The sequence below is a fragment of the Varroa destructor genome, unplaced genomic scaffold (genome assembly GCF_002443255.2).
Source record: "Varroa destructor unplaced genomic scaffold, Vdes_3.0 BEIS01000003.1, whole genome shotgun sequence".
In the NCBI taxonomy this organism is placed as follows: Eukaryota; Metazoa; Arthropoda; class Arachnida; order Mesostigmata; family Varroidae; genus Varroa; species Varroa destructor.
The window spans coordinates 3,962,784-3,972,820 of record NW_019211456.1 but is presented as its reverse complement, the minus strand read 5'-3'; the positions used below and the strand labels follow the sequence as shown (position 1 = coordinate 3,972,820).

Below are 10,037 nucleotides of genomic sequence, written 5' to 3'. Positions count from 1 at the left end.
TGGCGCCATCTGTTGATTCACGGAAACAGCTTGGAAAAGTTATCTCCTTAAATTCAAGTTGTCGACCCTTATATTCGAATTGAGCTCATTCAGTCTTATGCCACTAAAAATGAATCAATAGTTAGAAGAAAGTAAATAAAATTAGAAATACCAGCATAATTACATAATATTAATTTCATCTTGTAATAGTGTACTTGTACCTTCTTCTATAGGTTAGGACTATTGCAAAAATATAAATATATACATATACTTTTTTTTTAGCATGGTAGCGTGTCAAACCCGAAACATCCCGCTCCGTTTATGCATTCGATAGCTTTTAAAAGACGGCGTACTATTCGTCCGTGCCACAGGGCTGCTATTAAGCTATAACGTGGCGACTATAGCTTCGTTATTGATCGGACACGATTGGTTCAAGCTGTACCCTACACATCAAAAAACCATATATTACAAAGTCTCTTTATAATATAGCTTCAATATATATATATATATATATATATATGTATGTATGTATATATATAGAGCTATCCACTACCGATGTGTCAGTCTTGGATTGCGATAAATGGCGCCGCTTTGCAAAACGTGCACCTAAAACAGGACCACATGGTAAGCTTGAGCCATGATTTAAATGTTAGGTCAGTCAGGCAATTATTTAGGATTCCTTTGTAAGCACCGAATGAAAACATGTAGAACTCGATAGCATATTTATGTGAATCAAGCGTGTTGCCAAACCTTCGTGCCGGATACACAGAAGGCTTATGCCTAAAGACTTTTCAAAAAAACTTACTGAACAGGTTCTGCGGCAGGAACGAGGGTGCTGTGGCCTAGGGGTCCAATGAAAAATGGAGTGTTTACCTAACTTTTCCTTCGATAAATTCAGCGATTCGATGCGTGGTGGCGATTGGCAATGTTTGGTTACAACTAGATACTATCAGAGTTAATAATACCCAATTTTGACTGCCGGAAGTTTACCATGCATATAGAACGAGAGTAATCAACAGTTAAATAGGAAAAGTGCCCTATGACATTTGTTCCTCCATCCATACCATATGGTTATTTGGATCATAATACTTGTTCGTATATAGAATGAGGGTTCTGGTATGCTTATATGTGATAGTTTTGCTTGCGATTTACTTGAGAAAATTATTTTTTATACAAAACTAGGACACCGTTGCAGCTGCTCTTCGATAATAATTCTTTTTAAAATGATGCCTTATAAATCACAAGGCTTTACATTGCCCACAGGGCTGAGCTGCCCTGCCTACTGACCTTTTTAGGCCCACAAATTGAAGTCTTTACGCAGGCTCACTAGATAGTACCTTACGCGCAATTTTACGCGGCACGAAGAGAAAATGTTCATATTTCTCAATAGCTCCTGAATTAACAATTCGCTTCGCAAGACGAACCGTGGTAATTATTTGCGCCCAGAACTTTAATAAGATTCATACATACTAAACAAATTAATTAATTTATCTTGAACTCCTTTTTCTGCTCATGGTAAAGTTTTTAGTACAACAACAGTTTAACAATTTGGTTTCATGGATTATATGTCTTCTTATATACTATATTAATAACAAATATAGTATATAGTAAGACATATAATCCATATATAATTACAATATATGGTATTTTTCCCTAGAAATGCTATTTTTCTGTACGTATAGTAATAACTTTAACAAAATAGGACACTTTGAATTAAAACTTCAGCGTGTTTACCACCGTGCTATTGAGCCTTTGAGTAACGGTTGTTAAAAAGAAGGTCGATAATCTCTACGTCTATGAACTCCATAATAAAAGGAGCTTTACTTGTTAACACTATCTTGTTGTTGAAACCTGATTGTATGTGTGTGACACTTGAGTGGAGATGATACATCGATATTGGATTACCCCGTATACAGTATATCCCGCGTAAATGGGAACAAACTTTGTGGGATCGTTTATTACGGAACACGTTCATGTATTGGCTTTTCTTTTTTGGTATGAGAAGGATGCTCAGTCAGTGCTCGCTAGATGAAAACCACGCTTCATCATGACAAAAAAACTACGTGTTATTTTTGCAGTTGAAACAAGGATTAACTATTATTTAATCTCTTCGTGCGATACGGGTTCCTACCGAGATTATAATTTTTCTTTTTTGTTTAGAATTGATAATCTGCCTTGTTACCGGTTTCAATGCGGCTTCCTAAAAATCGAAAACAGATCGTCATGAAGAAGAGCAATAGGTCCTCTATAAGCATTAGATTTAAGGCGCTGCGAAAATGTATCGAAATATTATAAAAGCCATCTCAGATAACGACTGTTTTCTAAAGGAGAGTGCTTATTGCTCAGCGAATTGTCTATATCGAGGTCTAACGATTAGTCTTTTTGAGATCTTTTGCGCCTTTTTTTGCACCTCTTGGTCGTTTTGAATTATTGAATATATGATCCATTCCCGCTCAAATTTGATTCCGCTAGATTTTTGTGCGAAGCTGATTTGAAGGACATCGTTACTTACCAATGTTGCTTGTTGCACGATTGCTATAAAGGAATTATTTGCAAAGCTGTTTAGGAATATTTAGCAGACAAAATCGGAGTTTAGCATTTTAGTTTGCGTTGCCTTGACAAGCGTAATTTCTACTTGCAGACCCTCGGCGTTAGCAGGCCTTCCTGACAGCAACCAGCCTTCCTGACAGCAACCAGCCTTCCCTCGTTGCTGGTTGAGTTTCCGGAAGCGGGTGTCAGGCTCTTCCGGCATATAATCTCAGACTACTCGAACTACATCGGCTTAGGAACAGACTTTTGTCGCTGAAAAGAATTTAGTCGAAGTAGCCTATTCTACAGTTGCCCATACGTTAACCAGGAACAAGCGGAATTCGGGCTTGATCTCCAGCTTATCCAGCTAAGCTCGTTTGGTACACACAACGTCTTCCCGTTCCTCCTATAGCCGCAAAGGAACCGATCAGGCGATCCGTCTTTCTTTGGAAAAAAACTGCTGTAGAGTCGTTCTTCGAATTCGTCGTATGTGCTTGTTTCCCGCACACGCGAGTAAAAGCACACTTGGATCGTTTCTCGTAAGTACGTGTAAATGTCGCGCTTTAGGCACCATTTATTGGGTGGGTCAATCACCCGCAAATCTTACCCAGACGCTCCAAGTCTCAAACTCACTTTTCCATCCCAGCTTTATATCAACTCCGGTTTCCCACCCATCCACTCGTCAGTGCACCACCGCGTGCATATTGCCAGTCATCTCATTGCCGCCACTAGGAAAAAGCGAACTGACTTAGCGAAAACTAGTATTTTCCAGCCACCATTCTTTTTAGATGTTGTTAAGGGCACCTTTGGAACTAGTCGGATAGAACTGTGACCTCACAAGGGCGTAGCAAATTTTCGGCACCTCACTGTAGACCCTTGGCTGTACAGTACCTGTTCAAGAGTATTTATGCTGTGCATGAGCCCTTACCTATGTTTAACAGAGTGTTTCCTAAATTTTCTTTGAGTTTTGACACCGCAGCCTTTTATCTGATAGTATCTATTCAGTCCAATGGATTCGGAATTAGCTGCCGACGTCGCTCTCTTCCCATATTAAATTATATTTTCTAACCTAGCTAATAGTGTCTAGTAATCCGTTTCCAGGCTCCAATTCTGAAGTGATTTATTTAGTAAAAATCATTTAATAAGCTTAGATTAACTTAACAGGCATAATACGCCGACTTGGTCTTCAGGTTAAACGATTATCTACGTTAAATAGGCCTGATTCCTTTTTGGCTAGCTTAATTGTCATCAAGCCATAGTCCCCTGATTACCGATGATCTCCTTAATAATATTGATGGCTGCATAAGTTGAAATTGGCAGTATTCGCCAGATAAAGTCAAGCCTTCATGGTAGACTGGTGTGATAAAAGAAAAATTCCATCCTATACATTACTATGGACACGGAGCTCTGTGATCTCAACTCCCGTAAAAAAGGCAAATCTCCTTCGTTCTGCTGCTGAACGTTCTCTCCCCTCTGCCCTGTGACGGTCCAGTGAGCACAAACGTGCGCGGGATTCGCTGACTTGTTCGGAGATGAAAGCGTCTCGTGACTTGTGGAAAGCCTGATCGGTCTCAAGCTTCGGTTTTGACCAGGAGTAAAGAGCTTGGCCGTGACGACGCGACAAGTCTAAAGATCTATTTCATACGCGCTGTCCTTTTTTCTACTTCTCAGCCCCCTGTTTCTCGTATTGTCTATATACGAATAGGTTTTCCTGCAGATTCTCTTCTAGTAGCAAAGTAGTTAGATATACCCTTCGCGTGTCAACCTGTATCTATTCGCATGATCCTAAATACCAGGGCAGGGAGCCTTTTTTGTTAAGGCCATTCTTTCTGTAAGCTATAAGCCAGTGACGTTAGGTACTGAGTAAAAGATCGGCAGCCCAAAGAAGACCAAACACGAGCGTTATGCGACCCTCCGCTACGGACGAGCAAGGAGTATTGCTTGATTGGAACAAAAAGAAAGAGATCAGTCACTTAGACAGGCAGGATCGACGCGCCAACAGGCAGACGAGTCACCCTTACTGAGCCCTCAACCATCTTCGCTAATTTCTCTTCTCGTTCATCCCGGACAACGAGATCAACATCAACTACGATGATGACTCAAATAATATACTATCATACACGTATAGACAAGTGTTATGTTCGACACAAAGTTGAAATAGTATAGCACATATCTGAATTAGCGAAAAATATACAAATACATCTATGAGCTGACACAGCATCAAAGCTGTGAGCATCTATATTTCGAAAATAGATTCTTAATGGCGGAACAAGACAAGAGTTCTTTCACGTGCCTCCAGAGGAAAGACTGCTGGGCGATGTACGGCGCCAGTTTGGATGTTACCGACAAACCACTTCTCAGATTCGTGTCACATATTTTCATTATTTGAACCCGGCCGCCGATATAATGGCAGGTAACTACAATGATGCAATCCAGAGAAAAATTCAATTTTTAAACTCGATGATTTAAAGTCAAGATACGCTTGGTGATAGTGTGAACCATGCGCCATATATATATATATATATGAACACTTATTACTTGCTAAGTCTTGCGTAGGTGGGATCAAATAGGGCCATATACAATAACAACTAAAAGCACGCTAGTCTGTAAAACGCTGTGTGATTTTTTTCCTCAAAAACTACTGACATATTGAACTTTGGCCTGTAGGGCATCAAAATCTGTGCTTATATTTTTCAACTGTTCACACCTTTTACCGGCTAAATTTTTACTACAGTAAGCTTTTTTGTCGTTGCTAACTTTCATGGCGGCCTATAGTCAATTCTGCCGGATTCGTTTCCGAGCTCTGCTATTAGTAAAGAGGATTGGTCATTTTTTATTAATTACATTCGCAAACAGTCATTTACGGGTCAGCTTGGACGATTACAGGACCGGATTGGGTATGCAGCTTTTTCGTGTGATGTCCATAACACTGCATACTAAATCGAGGCCTTGTATTTTTTGCCCACTCTAAACGATCGTCGCAGTAATAACGGTTGACGTTGTTCTATAAGCTGTCTCTAACAATAACAGATCAGAATCATTCCCATCATCATACTAAATACGTAAAATGTCCCACTAAATGTTATTTAATTCCAACAGATAAACATTTCTTTCGGCAAGGCATTAACTTAACGTGCCTTTGAGAAGTAATAGGTACTAACTGTACTTAGGTCGACTAGCTTGGCAGAGACTATAATAACAGATGTGTGGGAAACTTTTTTTTTGCTCAAATAGCTAGAGGCACTGATCGCATGGCAAAAGAAGTGTTTAGAAGAAGCTTTTGATGCTTTCCGCCAACTTTCAGAGAATAGCGTCCTGTAACTTATTCCAAAACATTCGCCTTCTCCGTCTTTCAGGTTCAGATCTGCGAACAGTCCAACATTCATAGTTATCATGGAGAGCAGCGCAGTTTCCAAGTTCAAGCAGAAGCCCGGTCAACGGTACGGTCTTTTGTTTAGACGAACGTAGGTTCTTGTATGATGAAACATGGCTGAAACAGCTATTACTTGAGTAAAACAATAGCTGGGCTAAACTTTCTATTTTATGCTCGGGATTCATCATATTATATAGATATTTTGACGAAAAAAAATGTTTCATAAGCTTGGACAGTTGTTTCGATGTGTTCGAACTCTGTGCGTGGCACATACACACATCGCTCAGTGATATTACATAAAAAAAAAATACACACACAATAACTAAATGCTAAGCTGATATAAACTAATAACATTAAGTCGGCTAAAGAGATAACGCTCTTACTTACTGTGACATATACTTTTTACTTATATTATGGCTAACTGTAGTCGCATGCCTTTGTGGAGCATTTGCTAAATAACTTAGTCTTCAATATGCCTCACCAGGGTTCTTATATACAGTGCGCAAAAATAATATGCGCGTATCAAAATCCGCATATGCCAGCCGACCGTTTTTATCTGAGAAGAACTCATCCTCTGCGATGCTTGATACTTAATACTTCACTGTGGCCTATTGCCGTCACATGAATACGACTGGCTTTGCACATGCATTGGCCTTTCTTTGATATTTGTGCCTAACACATTGTGATAACCATATTCTTCATAAGCGCTTGGAAAAATCGATTTTTCTTCATACGGATACACTTGCTCATAGCAACATAGTGGGTCTTATCGGTCACTTCGTAAGAAATGAACTTCGAAAGGTATCACTGATAAACAGGTCGCCAACAAGAGACGGCGTCCCAGAAACAACTCTTCGGCTATATTTACCTATTTGTAGTTTGTCGCAGCAATTGAACACGTCTCTTTGGGGAATACTAGACCCATGCTCGGCTTTTTGATAATCATCTCACAGTATGTTTCCGTTCACCAGCTGTCCTTGAACAGATATAGCCCAGCTGAATACACGATTGACTGCCATAGAGATATTGGTCGTTCTCATCCCCACTCGCTATTTCCACTGGCAGACGCTTGCTTCTACGATTTCTAGAAATCAGCTCGTGCTTGCCATAACAGAAGAGGGTAACATCGTCAATATACGTCTACGACGAAAACAAGAATTTATTCCACGACCCTTGCTGGATACGACAGACACTCTGAAGACCTGCTCAGTGCAGTGCAGTTCGAGTATATACACTTGAATTCATCCCTATGATCTAAAATATCTTAGAAATAAAGAAATATAATATAATATAATAAATAAAAAAATATATAAATATAAAAAAAATAAAGTTGAGATGTAAGATAATTCTTCGCAGATATTTTTGAATGTTCGCAGCGTTGATTGTAATGCCTTTGTATAGAACAGTACGTTCCTTTATCGTCGAGCTACTAAAAATCACTTCATCGCAACATACATATTTCTATTACTTCGTTTTTTACATAATTGTATCGTATGTTATTACTTGGCTGCGTATGAAAATTTAGCTAATTAGTATACATTTCAAAAAACAAAGGGGGTGCGATAACTTTTTTTGTTTTTGTGCTCACAGCGGTTTGTTAAAAGCGTTTTGAATTATCTGCAGCGCCATTACACATTAAGTTGTCGAAACTGGATGTGTCGTATATCCGAATTGAGTTAAAAAAACGTCCAACAAAGATCCGATCAAGCCCTCGCCATAGCGAAGTGTTTTCATCATTTATCTATCGGCTTCGCTGTGACGTACCATAATGGTCCTGTTATCTTTGATGCGTATGAGGAGATAGATCTTAGATGTGGTAACATCATCTCCCTATAATTATTACATTTCTGGGACTAAAAAATAAAAAATAGTTGAACGATTAGGGAACCATTACATAGCTATTCACTAAATCCTTTAGAAGCAGACGACTTAGAATACCATACCATTCATTACGGAAAAATCGTTTGAGCATATTACAATACAGCTGATTTCAACTGATCATTAATATAAGCAACGGTGACGCGAGACGTTATCGTCGAACACTTTACCGCGTAATGTCAAAAGAAAGCGATAAGCGAAAAGCAGTATCTTTAAAAAATAGAAGAAGCAAACCAACCTGAGATGAACCATCCAGGTCCCGCGTCATGACAACATAACTCAAAACCACTCAACTCCCCACTAACGACATGTCTATGTGAGCTCTTTGTCACTTACTGCAGCAGAATTGGTTTGGGCCCTCGATGACCTGCTGTTAAAGTAAACATTTGGTGACCCATTAATCGCCCACTTGAAATAACATCTGCTGATGTCGGACGCTGTAGCTGGGCTCCATGTCTCTAACAGCTCTCCCTGGTCTTCGCCCTTACTTTCAAATATAGCGAATGTTTATCATGTTGAGCAATAGTGGCCTACATAAATGATTAGGAGGAAAATTTCAGTCAAGCATTACTTGCAGGGGTACACTGAATAGCTAAATATCTGTATTGACTTCTTGGACTTTCCCTATCTTATTCAGAGGTAAATACTTGTACTTGAAAATTGAATTATGGATAGTTCCAAAAATTAAAGCCGGAAGCCGCTATCAGACACATTTTAGTAACATTTTGATGAACGCATTGTCAAAAAGATAACAGGGGTGTTTTGAAAATAAAGTTTTACGCGCGCGTTTGATTAGATTTACTTAAAAACAAAATAGAAGAAGTTTATAACGATTACAGCAGCATACAGAACATTTGTTTTTTTTTTTACTTTTATTTGTAACTAACACAATTATCGTCCTATGAATTAAATAAAATCTAATTTAGATGCTCTTTTCTGAATATGATACTATAGGCAAATAGATCAGCATGTCTAAATTAGTTAGTCCGTTTGCCGTTTGTTAGTTGCTGATGAGTGTTATGTACGATAAAGCTTTCTGATCTACATTTATGGCAAATGAGCCCATTTCTTTTACCAGGTTACCACAATGGAACTAATTGGATTTTTGCATAAAGTTATCGTTCACACTTCCAGAGCTTTGTTATTCAAAGCTTATTGTGTCCTTGTTTTCAATACACGATTGCATAAGCGATACCCTCCATATCCTACCAAACATAATCCAATGCGAAACTTTAGCTTGAACTTTGTGATCGTCAATTTTGTAACGTTGAGAGCACTCGTCAACTTGGAATAGGTCGAGCTTAAAAAATCATCAGAGCTAAGGTGAGCTTTCCTCATATTGTTTCTATTTGAAAATGTTTCCGTGAAATGTTTTTGCAAGCAACAAAGGGCGTCTAGTGAGTTCCTCAACAGTGTTTTTGTTAAGAGATCCCACTTTTTCAAAATTATATCGAAGGCACCTAACGGTCTCGTATTTTTCGATAATCCTCTCTGTCTTAGTACAGTTTCGCAATGTTATTTGACGTTTATAATTCGCTATGTACCTTAACGATTTTTAGGATGGTCTTGCTTTCCGCTGTTAGCGTAATCTTGAAGGACATCAGTTGTCGTTTGTTTGTTTGTTTTATGAAGCTCGCTGTACATCATGTGTTGACTCGTAATCGATCGTAGTGTACGCTGATGACGTAAGGAAACCGCTAACACAGTTTACTACATTGGTAACTCCAGGAACTATATTTGCGACCTGTGACACGATACGTTGACATTAAGACGTTGTCTATTATTGGCAATGCTCACCTTGACTGCTTTTCTGCGATCCGTGTGAGATAACCTGTTGTTAGAAATTAAGCAGGTATATGACTCTCTGCCGAAACTGCGATATTTAACAGAGACTCCTATGGGCAGAGGTTCCACTAATATTTTCGATCAAATAAAAATTTTAACTACGGTGTATTAAATATTTTTATAGTAAGGCTATTTGCAAGCGGTGGCTTAATGGCACATATGAACAAGAAACATCGGCCTATGTTGTGCAATGATTGTTGTTGAAGGTGCACGGAAACAGACGAGCGAGAAAGGATAAGAATAGACCTTGGTCTAATACTACAATTACATTGAGTTAGCAGCAATTAAATGCGGTGAACATTTCTGCAGGCCAGCGCGGATGCAAAAATGTATAATACTAACAAGGTCGAACGTGCCAAAATTGGTAAGTTTCTACAAGGGCCATATACACTTTCTCTTCCTTCAGGTACGGCGGAGGTGGAAGGGGAGGCCT

General features: G+C 39.0%; 1 long non-coding RNA gene across 1 annotated transcript; it reads left to right on the top strand.

Annotated features, from left to right (window-relative positions):
• Window positions 1-549: 549 nt before the first annotated feature.
• On the top strand, window positions 550-7,121 carry LOC111247523 (uncharacterized). The gene is made up of 4 exons (XR_002672146.2): window positions 550-603; window positions 2,621-3,047; window positions 5,865-5,948; window positions 6,853-7,121. It is a non-coding gene; the product is annotated as an uncharacterized LOC111247523 (long non-coding RNA).
• The last annotated feature ends 2,916 nt before the right edge of the window (window positions 7,122-10,037 follow it).